Source organism: Rhincodon typus, chromosome 21, assembly GCF_021869965.1.
Source record: "Rhincodon typus isolate 14 chromosome 21, sRhiTyp1.1, whole genome shotgun sequence".
Lineage (NCBI taxonomy): Eukaryota > Metazoa > Chordata > Chondrichthyes > Orectolobiformes > Rhincodontidae > Rhincodon > Rhincodon typus.
Window position 1 is genome coordinate 15,480,679 of NC_063352.1, and position 14,209 is coordinate 15,494,887.

The 14,209-nt window shown below is 40.4% G+C and overlaps 1 protein-coding gene across 3 annotated transcripts in view; it reads right to left on the bottom strand.

The window, feature by feature from the left end:
- The window catches only part of traf7 (TNF receptor-associated factor 7), a 58,476-nt gene that overhangs the window by 40,303 nt on the left and 3,964 nt on the right, over positions 1 to 14,209 (bottom strand). Inside the window, exon 1 of one of the 3 annotated variants that reach the window (XM_048609558.1) lies at positions 6,484 to 6,616. The exons of the other annotated variants lie outside the window; for them this stretch is intronic. The gene's annotated coding sequence lies outside the window, so the exon portion shown is untranslated. Of the gene's footprint in view, positions 1 to 6,483; positions 6,617 to 14,209 lie in introns of those variants that run through there. 3 annotated transcript variants of the gene reach the window in all.

The following is a 14,209-nucleotide window of genomic DNA, read 5'->3' on the forward strand; positions in this document are numbered from 1 at the left end:
CTTGCTTTCAAATCACTCCATGTCCTAACCCTATCTCTAATCTCCAGCAGCTACAATACCCTTGCAAATATCATGCTTCTTGAAATCTAGCCTCTTGTAAACCCCCAGTTTCAATTGCTGCCCCATTGGTGATGGTGCCTTCAGTTGCCTAGGCACTAAGCGCCAGAATTCTCCCTAATATCTATAGCTCATATTCCTCCTTTAAGACATTCTTCAAACTTTCCTTTATCCAAACTTCTGGTCATCTGACCATAAGTTTAGTCAGATAGTGTTAACTTCTTTAAAGGCCAATAAAGACAGAAAAATCATAATTGAAAAGTCCATTTTAAAACATCTCAGCACAATAAGGTCAACAAAAAGCAAAACAAAATCCATATATAGTTTCATGTTCATCAAGGACAAGAAATCACTTTAATCCATTTGTTTTCCAACTTGTTTTGCTGTCTAGTTGTCAGTTTGAGCTTGTTATTAGTCTCTTGGGAAGCAGTTACCCCACATGTAAATCGCATTAATTTCATTCAAGTAAACAGTTTCTTACACACATGCTAGATGAGTAATTAATTTTCAAGGAAAATCCTTAGTTCAATCTTATCTTAACTGTTGTATACAACTCACTCAATCAACTAAGACTACTTCTTTAATTTCAAAATGCAGAAGTTCTGATTGAAGATATGGTGCCCTGTAAACAAGTGTGCGTCATTCTGAGACATGGGTAAAAATAGATCAAGTATAGTTTAATTATTCAATGCTAAGAAATGGCACACAGTCAGAAAAAAACAAAAGCTTGAATATGAAGCAGGTAATGCAAGGTAATACAATCAAGTTGACAGCCATGAGTATCATTTCAAAAACTAAATACATCTCCTTAGGCCTTTATAAAGAAAAAAAGCCCCACTCACTCTTCAGATGTGATAATTGGGCTATTCAGATACTCTGTTAATGAAGTACGTGGTCAAACTGGAGAGAGGGCACACCTGGAAAGTATGGGATGCACCCCAATATCTTGCTTTTGCAAACGGAGATCCTGTTTAAAATATCTTTTTGCAGTGTTTGGTTTATTAAGCAATAATTTGAAAACATGAACTGATAGCTGAAAGAGATCACAACACCCACCCTTCCCCCATTTCTGAATTAAGCAATCTTTCAGTAAAATCAGAATTGACTGCCTCAGAGAGGATTCTTAGCAGTTTTGTGTGTGGATTCCACCAGTTCAAACTGGCCTCTGGAGTCAAAGTAAATCACGGTAAGAGCAAGACCATACTTTTTGGGAGAGAGATAGTAGGAACTGCAGATGCTGGAGAATCCGAGACAACAAGGTGCAAGGCTGGATGAACACAGCAGGCCAAGCAGCATCATAGGAGCAGAGAGGCTGACGTTTCGGGCCTAGGCCCTTCATCAGAAAAGGGGGAGGGGAAGGGGGTTTTGAAATAAATAGGGAGAGAGTGGGAGGCGGATAGAAGAGGGATGGAGGAGAGGATAGGTGGAGAAGAAACAAACAGGTCGAAGAGGCGGGGATGGGGCCAGGAAAGGTGAGTGTAGGTAGGGAGTTAGGAAGGGGATAGGTCAGTCCAGGGAGGACGGACAGGTCAAGGGGGCGGGATGAGGTTGGTCGGTAGGAGATGGAGGTGCGGCTTGAGGTGGGAGGAGGGGATAGGTGGGAGGAAGAACAGGTTAGGGAGGCAGGGACGAGTTGGACTGGTTTTGGGATGCGGTGGGGGGAGGGGAGATTTTGAAACTTGTGAAATCCACATTGATACCATTGGGCTGCAGGGTTCCCAAGCGGAATATGAGTTGCTGTTCCTGCAACCTTCGGGTGGCATCGTTGTGGCACTGCAGGAGGCCCAGGATGGACATGTCGTCTGAGGAATGGGAGGGGGAGTTGAAATGGTTCGCGACTGGGAGGTGCAGTTGTTTGTTGCGAACCGAGCGTAGGTGTTCTGCAAAGCGGTCCCCGAGTCTCCGCTTGGTTTCCCCGATGTAGAGGAAGCCACACCGGGTACAGCGGATGCAGTATACCACATTGGCAGATGTGCAGGTGAACATCTGCTTGATGTGGAAAGTCTTCTTGGGGCCTGGGATGGGGGTGAGGGAGGAGGTATGGGGGCAGGTGTAGCACTTCCTGCGGTTGCAGGGAAAAGTGCCGGGTGTGGTGGAGCTGGAGGGGAGTGTGGAGCGGACAAGGGAGTCACGGAGAGAGTTGTCCCTCCGGAAAGCAGATAAAGGTGGGGAGGGAAAGATGTCTTTGGTGGTGGGGTCGGATTGCAGATGGCGGAAGTGTCGGAGGATGATGCGTTGGATCCGGAGGTTGGTGGGGTGGTACGTGAGGACGAGGGGGATTCTTTTTTGGTTTTTATTGCGTGGACGGGGTGTGAGGGATGAGGTGCGGGAGATGTGGGAGACACGGTTGAGGGCGTTCTCGACCACCGAGGAGGGGAAGTTACGGTCCTTGAAAAACGAGGACAACTGAGATGTACGGGAGTGGAATGCCTCATCCTGGGAGCAGATGCGGCGGAGGCGAAGGAATTGGGAATAGGGGATAGCATTTTTGCAGGAAGGTGGGTGGGAGGAGGAGTATTCTAGGTAGCTGTGGGAGTCGGTGGGCTTGAAATGAATATCGGTTTCTAGGTGGTTGCCCGATATGGAGACAGAGAGGTCCAGGAAGGGGAGAGGGGTGTTAGAGATGGTCCAGGTAAACTTAAGGTCATACTTTTTGGGAACTGGGCCAACTGATCCATTATCCACTTCACTGTCAGGACAGATTACCTGAAGGTGCTAGGAATATGGTTCGGAAGGGATGGGGCAAGTGCAAAAACGTGGGAGGAGTGTATTGCTAAGGTGAGGCAGAAACTGGGCTTTTGGGAGCACTGCTCCCTCTCCATTGCAGGTTTAAAACCTGGTCATCAGGTGTGAGGTACTCTCTGTTATTGTACATGGTGCAGGTCTGGCCCATTCCCAGAACTGCACCGTTGCAGTTACTGAGCCAACTTCCACTTCATCTGGAGGTCATGGAGGCCAAGATGGACCACGTCCACAAGTACACCATGTACAAAACTCTGGATGGGGTGGGGGAAAATGTGCCCATGGCTGCCCTCGTCCAGATGGCCACCTTTGTGTGCAGATGCATCAAGCTGCGCATAGACTCAGTACACAAACACCACGTGTCATGACATACTGAAGTTCTATCTGTCCCTGGTGTTGCGAAGCATGGTTCTGGCCCCATTGCCATGGAATGCTCCAAGTAGTTGGACTGTTTCATATCACCTGTCCTTCATGGAGAAATTTGTAAGGAAAAACATCTTTGACCACAAGTCCATCAGTTTAGTGGTCAGCACATAGCGTCCTCGAGACCCTGCGGGAAAAGGAGAGGATGGATCCTGTCATGTGGCTCCCTGAGCAGACCGTCAAAGTCATTTGGCAGAATGTCTCATCACCAGAACTTTCCAACAAGCTCCAAGACATGGCTTAGCTGATGGTGAGAAGGGCACTATCCTGTGAGATCCTTCATGTACTCCCAGTCAGTCTGCTGCTCTCGAAGCAGTTGCGGGGGGGTTGAGACTGTCATACATCTCCTACTGGAACGTGCCTTTGCAAAGGAAGTCTGGAGAAAGATGCAGTGGTTTTGTCAAGGTTTGCCCTGAGCGGCTCCGTGATGCTGGACGCTGTTCTCTAGGGACTGTTCCCCAGGATGTACACTGAGGCAAACATTGACAGTGCCTGGAGGATCACCAACTCAGTGAAAAAAAAGGATGCTCTCTGGTCTTCCAGAGCAAGAAGTTAACCTTGACAAAGTGTTGCAGACTGGTACATTCCAAGGTCTAGGACTAAATGCTGAGAGACACATTAAAGTTTGGGGCTGCTGCTGCTGCTGCTAAGGAACACTGGGGAAAGACCACTGTCTAAGGTCTCTCTGCCGAAGTTAAATGGGGATCTGTTCAGTTATGAGACCATTCTCGTGCCTCAAATATATTTAAATACAGTCTTGTACAAGTAAGAAATGCCTTTGGTTTGTTCACTGGATATAGTCAAACTCTAATGTTTGTTTCTTCATATGCTACTGTACAGAACCAAACTTCTTAAGTGACTATGTATAAAACTTTATGAATAAAGTATGTTTTTGAAATAAAAAGTGTGTGGATTCCAGTTTATTCTAGATTAAGAATCATGCAAACTTACTTCACTACAAAGCCTAACAGCTGACGAGGAGATTGTTTCATTCATATAAGGAGTTAAATTCAAGCCCAGAGGTGAATAACTCATTGCACCATCTAGTGAAGCTAAAAAGATTTTCAAATAAACAAAAGCAAGTTAGCACAGGTAACGAGAAACAACTACATGTTGCAATCTATAGCACAGAACTTTGAGAATCCTACCTCTGCCCTGCGGGTGCTTATTAACTTAAAAATGTTGGCAGGCAGGATTTGTGTGTAAGGGAGATTCCACGTACTAATATTGCTCAACACCAACCTACAGAGTTAAAGTTGCTGGCATTCTTGCCTGGCATGGGATGTGCCTTCTCCCTACCTCCTCTGCCATAAAATAATGGCATGAGCGAAAGAAGGCCACAAATTAGCCACTTAAGAATACTAACAGACTCAAGGATGACTGCCTGACACCTTCTCCATTCCCACTGGGAAATTTCAAACAGGTGGGAAAGCCACATACAGGAATTTGCAACCTCTCCCCCTTCAAACTGGCCAGCGGAAGAGCATAAAATCCACCCCCTCCGTTTATATTGCTAAAATCACCTTACTTATTGTAGCAGCGGAAGTCTAGACCAATATATTAAGAGGGTTTCTAACTCAAGATGCAGAATAAGATCAAGATAAACAAGGGAACAGATGTATGGTTATTTTTCCCAAAATCTAAAACTGACTAGCTAATGTGAAAGCATCTTATTTGAATCTGCAAATACTAACAATTAATCCAGCAGAGATGCTGTAGTGTTCTGGATTAGCAAACAAGAGGCCCAGGCTAACTCAGACACCGATTCCAATCCCACCATGGCAGCTGGTGGAATTTAACTTCAATTAACAGGAAATGAAATCTGTCATCTTTACTTAGTCTAAACTACATGTGACCCTACACCCACTAGCAATGCGGCTGACTCTTAAATACTCTTCACAAGTCAATCAGATGCTCACAGATTACATATTCAGACATAGACACAAATATCTTTATTAAATATTCGAATATATGTAGTGAACACACAGTGAAAAGAAGCAGCAGATTTGCAATATCAAAATGAACATCATGACTATAGATTACTTTCTGCACACACCAAACACTTTCAATGATAGAAAACACTATTTGTCTTGTACTTTGAGCAAAAATAAATAACTCCTTAGACCATAAAACAATTTAATAAGGAGGAAAAACTGGAGTGTTTAGCCATTTCCTTCCACAAAGTAACATCAGTCCCTCACTGATCTCTGTTGCAGAAGCGGTGAAAAAGTTTCTCCTTTGCTATCAAAGCAAACATTTTACACACTTATCTGCTGTAAGTATTGACACACCAACTGACCTCAATGCCCCAACTTCTGAAATGCAATGGCAGCAACCCAAAGGCAATTGCGTTATCATTACATAAACTTCACTGAATACAATACTGAAAATGAAATAATGAACTAGTAAGTTGACAGATACAGGCAACAGAAGCCCAGTGTCTGAAGGACATTATAGCTCAGGCACATTGATTTACAATTGTACACATCTGCTCAATCAATATTCAAATCTTCCTGCTCTCATTAGTGGAACAACTTTTTTTGCTTGATTGTATCATTTTTTGAAAATTCTAACCCTTAATTTCATATTCAGAATTCCAAGATTATGGTTAAAATCAAAGCAGGAAACAAAATAAAAATTTGCAGCGGTGAAGTGAATCAAATCTGCTCTAATCTAATAACACAAAACTGAATGGAACCAAATGATGTGATACAAACCATGCTCGCACCTACAGAGTGGGAACATAACCTCTGACTTTAACCATTCAGTTTGAAATGCAAGTGTAAGGGTCATATCAATGGGGCACACAGAATACCCAGATTCAAACATATTTGAAATAAACTGCATACATTTCAGACCCAACAATAATACTTCACTCTATTCTAAACTAGAAAATCAGATTTCTGAAAAAGTTAGCCTAGAAAACTTCAAAAATGTTGGGCTAATCAGACTGCATTTCTGAAACAGAATATGGCTGAGCTTGCCAGATTGTTCTCCTTGGAGTGTTGCTGTCTGATGCAATATTGTAAATAGAGGAAGAAATGCAGGCAAGAGGAAGGCTTAAAGAACAAGCCAACTTACTGAAACACATTAAAGCTTAATCAACTGCTCAGAAATCAACGTTTCTCAAAAGTTGAACTTTAAAAAAAACAGGAAGTTTTGACTCTGATTCTCTTGCTTGTTCAAGAGCTCTTGTATCAATATTAAGAATCTCTCATCTCACTCTTCCAAAATACAAACTAGTGTTCAAAACTACATTACCTGAAGCACAGAAATACTGATTAACATGACAAGGAAAAACAATGCAACAGTATGATTTTAAAACAGAACTCAAAAACAACAAAAAAAAAGTGTTGACTGCAAACAATCGTCTTTCCCTGGTCTTCAGCTGCTTTCGGAGGCAGTCAGTTTGCCAATGACGTACATAGAAAGGCATGTGGCTGACAGAATGATATGCAAATAAACTGGAAAAACCCAGAATTGCTCCAATGAAGTTGTCTGGCAGACACAAAAGGTTACACCACAGTAAGCTTGACATCACTGGATCACAGAAACTCCAGAGGGTAAAACGTATACTTCCAACAACTAATTTAAGGTGGCCCAACCTGTCCAGAAACAGTAATACAAAACCAAAATACTGCAGATGCTGCAAATACTCAGCAGTTAGATAGCATCTGTAAAAAGTGAAAAATTAGTTAAGTTACTAATCAGTGATGCTTCATTAGAACTGGGATACAGATGCAATCAAGTTTTAAGCAAGTGAAAGGGGAAAGATTGGCAAAAGAACAAGAGGCACAACAGCATAGAAGACAAGATAGATTACATGATTAGGAAACAGTAGATTAGTTGATGGTACCAGACCAAAAAGATTGGCAATGGGATAAGTAAAGAAAAAAAGACGTTGAGAAGAGATGTGAATGACAAAATGATGAACAGCTGCAACTCAAATGAAAAAAATATATAAAATCAGAACAATATTAAATGGAAGGTTTCTTATTTGGAACCTGGTTGAGGTTACCTCTCCCCTTGCTTCAAGCTAGGTGACCCTCAGGTTAAACTACCAGCAGTTGCCTCTGTCATGAGACAGCAGCCCTACGGTCCGATAAGTCTATGGTGACTTATTTGGAAACTGTGCCCCCTAATTCTAGATTCCCTTTTGAGGAACAGCTCCTAAGCACTGGATGTCAAGACCATTCAGACTTTTGTATGTGCAAGAACTTGCAGTCTGAATCTCCTGAGCTGCTATGTTCTTCCTCATTAGACAAGCTCTTCACCCCAGGAATCAATGTGGTGAATATTCCCTGTACTGCTTCGAGAGCAAGTAGATCCCTGCCAATTAACGATATCAAAACTGTAACTGTAGGCTTTGTGTCATCTTCACAACATACTTACCACAGTAAACTGGGAAAATTTGTTAATGGGTGAAACAACTGAAGAACAGTGGAGGGTGTTTAAAGGAACATTTAACATGATACAACACCAGCTTATACCAAAGAAGGAAAGACTCCATTTCACAGAAAATACTGTCCTGGATAACTAAAGAGACAACAGACAGCCTAAAATGAAATGACTTACAAAAATACAAAACAGCACAGATCATGTGGTTGATTCTGAACTACCCTCTAGGCAATTAAGGATAAGCAATAAATGCTGCCTAGTCAGCAATGCCTCATCCTGTTAATGAATAATAAAAAAAAGAAGCAATGTTGACCCATCAGAGACTGAAAGTGGGGACATTGTCAATGACTATGGGAAAATGGCAGCGATGTTGAATAATTACTTTTCCTTCGTATTTACAATAGAAAAGGAGGATCGCTTGCCGGAAGTCATAAGGAAATTAAAGGTGGATCAGGGACCGGGACTAAATACAATTAACACAAGTAAAACACAGAATTAAAGAATGACAAGTCCCCGAGAGCTGACGATTTCCATCACAGGGTGTTAAGGGAAGTAGGGGAGCACATTGACTATGCCCTAGCTATAATTTTTCAGAGTTGCCACTATACAGGAGTCATCCCTCTGGATTGGAGAACTGCACATCACTGTACTTTTTCAGAAGGGTGAAAGAGAAAAACCAGGGAATTACAGACAGCTAGCCTAACATCTGTGGTAGGGAAATTGTTGGAGACTATAATCAAGGATTGGGTAATTTTTGAAAAACTTTAGTTAATCAGAAACAGCCAACATGGATTCATGGCAGGTCAGTCATGCCTTACAAACCTAATTAAACTTTTAAGAGGTGATGAAGGTAGTGGACAGGGGGATATCTGTGGATGTTGTTTACATGAACTTCCAAAAGGTATTTGATAAACTCCCAGTTAACAGACTGTAAACTAAAGCAAAAGCCCACGGAATTGAAAGCAAATTACTGACATGGCTGGGCATTTGGTTGTGTGGCAGGTGACAAAGTAGGGATGATGGATAGGTACTCAAATTGACAGAATGAGAAAATGGTGTCCCACAGGGATTGGTGTTAGGGCCTCAATTATACACTTTATTTATTAATGACTTGAATAAAGGCATGTATCCAAATTTGCCGATGACAGAAAGTTGGATGGTATTGTAGACAGTATAGATGATATCATAAAATTACAGAGGGATATTGATAGACTAGGTGAATGGGCAGAAATGTGGCAGATGGAGTTCAGTGTAATCAAATGTGAGGTTATCTATTTTGGATCAAAAAAGTATGGATCAGGATACCTTCTAGATGGTGTGAGGTTAAAGGCAGTCAATGTGAAAGAGACTTGGGGGTTCAGGTGCATAGATTTTTAAAATGCTATGAACTTTAACCAAACCGATCAGGAGAGATGTTGGGATGCACTTTCTACACATAGAGGATAGACGTTTGGAACTCTCTTCCACAAAAGACAGTGGATGCAAGATCAGTTGTTAATTTTAAATCTAAGATAGATAATACCTTTGCTTAACAAAAAATTAAGAACTATGGGCTAGAAGCAGGAATAAGGCCACCAATCAGCCATGATCTCATTGAATAGATGGAACAGGCTCAAGGGGTTCAATGGCCTACTCGTCTCCATATGCTCCTACATATGTCCCTATCTACCGTTACATTTTCCGGAAATTTGGCTACATTATACTCATTTCCTTTATACATGTCATTTAATATAGATTACAAATAGTTGAGGCCCCACCCAAATCTGCGGTATCTCTAGTAATAGTTTGCCAATTTAAAGTGACCGTTTGCTCTGATAGTCCATTGTCCTGTCTATACTAATTTTACCCCGAACACAATTAACTCTGATCACAGAATCATAGAAACCCTACAGTGTGGTAACAGGCCCTTCGGCCCAACAAGTCCACACCGACCCATTCCCCTATGACTCACCTAATCTACACATTCCCGAACACTATGGAAAATTTAGCATGGCCAATCCACCTAGCCTGCACATCTTTGGACTGTGGGAGGAAACCAGAGCACCCGGAGGAAACCCACGCAGACACAGGGAGAATGTGCAAACTCCACACAGACAGCCATTTGAGGGTGGAATCAAAGCCGAGTTCCTGGCACTGTGAGGCAGCAGTGCTAACCACTGAGCCACCGTGCCACCCCTAATTATCTTTTTAAGTCAACTCTTATCATATACCTTTAGGAAATCCAAATATACAACATTTGTTGGCTCCCTTTTATCCAGCTTGCTTGTTATATCCATAAAACATGAAAAAGATTGTCAAACAGGATTTGTTTCATAAAACCATTTTTACTCTATCTGATTGCATTACTATTTTCTAAATGTCTCATTACTACGATTCATTTCTACTCATTCAATAACAGATTCCAACATTTTCACAAAGACATTTGTTAGTCCAACTAGCCTTCAGTTTCCTACTTTATGTCTACCTCCTTTCTAGAATAGAGATGTTTCTTTTACAGTTTTCTAATCAGCTCTAGATTTGGTTTACACTGAGGAGGTCAAATAGAAAACAGAAGACCACTTTGCAAAACACCTCCACTCAACCCAAACTTTGCCAAGCTTCCAGAATCCTGCCATTTTAATTCTCCACCTAGGTCACATGCAGACCTCTCCAACTACAGCTTCCTACAGTGTTCTCACAAAGGCCAACACTTGAGCAACAACATCTCATCTTTCGGTTAGGCACTTTGCAGACTTCCAGACTCAATGAGGAGTTAAACAAATTCAGATCTTGGCATCCATTCTTTTTTTTCTTTTCAATTGTAGGACTTCAGCTACATTCCCATTTCATTTGTGGTTATGTCTATCTATCATTCTGCCATTCACACCTCCACTAGATGCTGCTTTTATTTCTAGTCTCTTTACCAATGCCCTTAACCTAGCTCTGTCACTTCTCATTACTTCATCTCTCCTATCTTCCACCCTATCTCTGAGCTATCCTTCGGCTTTTGTGGCACCACCCAGCTTCACTTCACTTGCTTAATATCTATTGCACATCTAACTTTTCCTAGTTCTAGTGAAAGATCACTGGTTTGAAATGCTAACTTTGTTTTTCTCACTTCATAGATCCTGCCTGACCCACTGAAGATTTCCTCCATCAAAAAAAAGTGTTGTCAAGGGCAATAAGCAAACAATGAGGTTAGCTGCACGGGAGAAATAAATTTAAAATCAATCAATTCAATCTTGAAATATTGGTGAAGTGAATCTTGCAGAAATAATTTAACCAGGTGATAAATTCTTTATCAGTGTGTAATAAACTGAACAGTATATTGGGGCAGGGTTAGAAACAGGACATGATTTTCCATAACAGACTGAGCATTTGTGCAGTGGGTGATTCACGAAGATAAAAAGTGCTTAAACTCATTACTGCTGCTCCTCTTCCTCCTCCTCAAGGTTACTGATACCAAAGTTTCTTGTTTGTTACACATATAATCAGATCCAGACCACAGGACTATCTTACATCAAACTACAGCATTCTTTCTAAATTTCAAAAGTACTCAGTTTTTTGAGTATTATTTTGCTACATCTGAGCTCAAGAGCTACAGGGCTGATACTCAAAGTAGAAAAACAGTGGTATACTTCAGCTTGAGAAACATGACATTATCATGATATGGAATAGGAAACATACTAATTTTAAATAAATCTCATCTTTTAATTTTGATCTGATTATTAGTTTTTCATTATTTTTACACAAAACTGATTGTCAAATTGCATTCTTTACATTTTCACTTACAAGCAATAATTCTCCAACTGGACTAAACTAAAAGGAGCAAATCTCCATAAAATATTATCCTTCAATAAGCAAGATCAAACGTTGAAAAGTCAGTCAGTGGCCAGAGTAACAAAGGATCAAAATCACTGTATTTGCAGTCAGTGTCACACAATAATCTGTATAGTCACAGTGAAGCAATTCTAAGGCAATGAAATTGAACAAATACAATTATTGCATCTAATTAGTTAAAATCTAAAACATACAAAACTGTGCCTTAAAATTCTGCTCAATCACAAATAGTTACCTGTATAATTCAGACTTCACAAATGGCAGATAAACAAGGGTGATTTTCACCATTTCCTTTTATGTTGGTGAAGCCTAACATCATTTTATGGCAGAAAATGCCAATGTTATGATTCATATCACAATATTGTCCCCTTGGGAATTTACGTTAAGTAATTACTTCATATCATAAAATAAATTTGATACTACTTTATTGCAGGAGTTGCTTCATGTGTAGCCCAGCAGACATAATTTTCTGTTCTTATGTATTTTGTAGCAGTACCCCTATTACTTAGAAGTGTTCTTTAGGAAGCAGGTGATCTGTAATTTATGATGTCAATGATCTTTAGATTGGATTATATGCTAAGGGCAAGGGACAGAACAATAAATGTTTCTTCAAGAAAAGCAAGCAAGAGTTAAAATCATAAAGTTGACTGTTCCCAAGGAAAATTCAGAAGTAAATTGTACTTATCTTCAAGAAGGGTAGAGATTAAGATCGTGGCATTAGTACACAGAATACAGTTATCACAGGAAATATGCCAAAACCATTTTTTTCTGGTTTCCATCAGAAAAATCAAGAAAAGGCTATCTGCATTGATTCAAGATTTGCTCTTGATATCTGATTCAGCACTGTACAAAAATCCTTTTAAAAAAATCTACGGACCAATTTCAGTGAGAAGTCGCCGTGCACAAGAGCCCAGAATCTATATTGCAACAAGCAAGTAGAACTGGTCACCATAATAATCTAACACTTTGATACAGTATCACTCAGTGGTAAAAAAGGAATGGCAACTACTGGACACATTTCATAAGAAGTTCACTGATGAAAGTAATACATTGTGTGAAAAAAAGGAACTTTAAACAGCAAATAAACAAAGTTAGCATAAAGTTACAGAAATAAACAAAAATCTGAACATGTACAGACAAGAAATAATTTGTCAAAAATTCAGTTATCAAGAAGACAAAGGCTTTTTGGCATTTTAATAGACCGGTACCTGAATTCAAAATCAAAGTGTTAATATGACGCTACAGCAGAAGGTTAGGATTAACATGATCTTACTGATAGCTGCAATGTATCCTTGTCATTATAGCCCAAGTTTGTACCTGAACTAGATAGAATAAGCAAAGATGTGTAAAAAAATCCTGGAAAATGAAGGTGCGTTTTCAAGATGTCACCCACACTTCTGCATGCTACAGGCACCTTTGGCAATTTAAAATCTTTAAAATGCCATTTTGCCAGTGTCAAGACATATTTAGAATTGTAGGCTTGGGGAAGATGGAGAAAATTTACTGAATTTTATAAAGCACATACTTAATAAAGCAACAGAATACTGTAAAATGCAACACACAATAACAGAAAATGCAAGGGGCCCGCTGGCAGGAATATGAATCTCATGTAATGCTTTAGAAATTAGATTAACTTGGAAGCAACGAAGATAAAGATTCTACCAACCTTCAGGCAGGCATAAATGTCATGGCCTAGAGGGGGTCAAGTTAGTTGATCAATAAAAGGCAAAAAAAAATACATTTAATAACAGGAAACAATGTTGGATAATGTATCAAAGCTTCTGTAATATAAATGTTATTCATTTAAAATTAAGTCATTGCAAAGCAAATGAAAACCAAATAAATTTTCTAGAGCTTTGAATTTGTTTCAGTCTTCACAGGGTTAAATCACATTGATGGTGCTTACAGTTGTGATAAATGTTATAACTCTGGTAAGAGCAACTCTGTTAACATGTTTGTATATCAGTTTTGAAGGATTAATAATTGACAAGTAACATTCAAACTATACAAGTGGCAGACAATGATCACTTACAACCACTTCTCGACATTCAACAGCATTATCACCACTGGATACCTAACTTTGACATCCTGGAGGCTACCAATGATCAAATTCTGAACTGACTGAGCATATGAATATGCGACCACAAGCGCAGGTTAGAGGCTGGGAATTTGGCAGAGAGTGACACTTCCTGCCTCCCTAAAGACTGCCTACTGGCATCAAGGCTCAGGTCAGAAGTACAATGAAATGCTCTTTACTTGCCTGGATGGGTGCACCTCCAACAATGCCATTGATACCATCCAAGAAAAGGCAGCTCAACTCATCATCATATCCACCAGTGTGCCATCTGAAAGATGCATTGCAACTTTTTGCAAAGTCAGCACCTTCCAAACCTGCAATCACTACTACATAGAAGGACAAGGACCAAAAAAAAACACAGGAGTACCACTACCTGCAGGTTATCTTCCAAGTGACACATGATCCTGATTGGATTCATATGGCAATTCCTACACTATCCCCGGGTCAAAACCCAGGACTGCCCTCCTTACAGCACTTTGGTGATCCGAACTACATCGGCTGCAATGGTTCAGGAAGGCAGGTCACCACCACCTTCGCAAAGGCTATTAGAGTTTGGCAATAAATGATAGCTTCAGCAGCAATATTTGATTGCCAAAAGCAAATAAAAATAATTAACACCTTAAACCCAGTACTAGCTGAAGTTGACAAATCTTTGAAGTAACAGTCCACAGATTGCATACATTTCAGAACCAG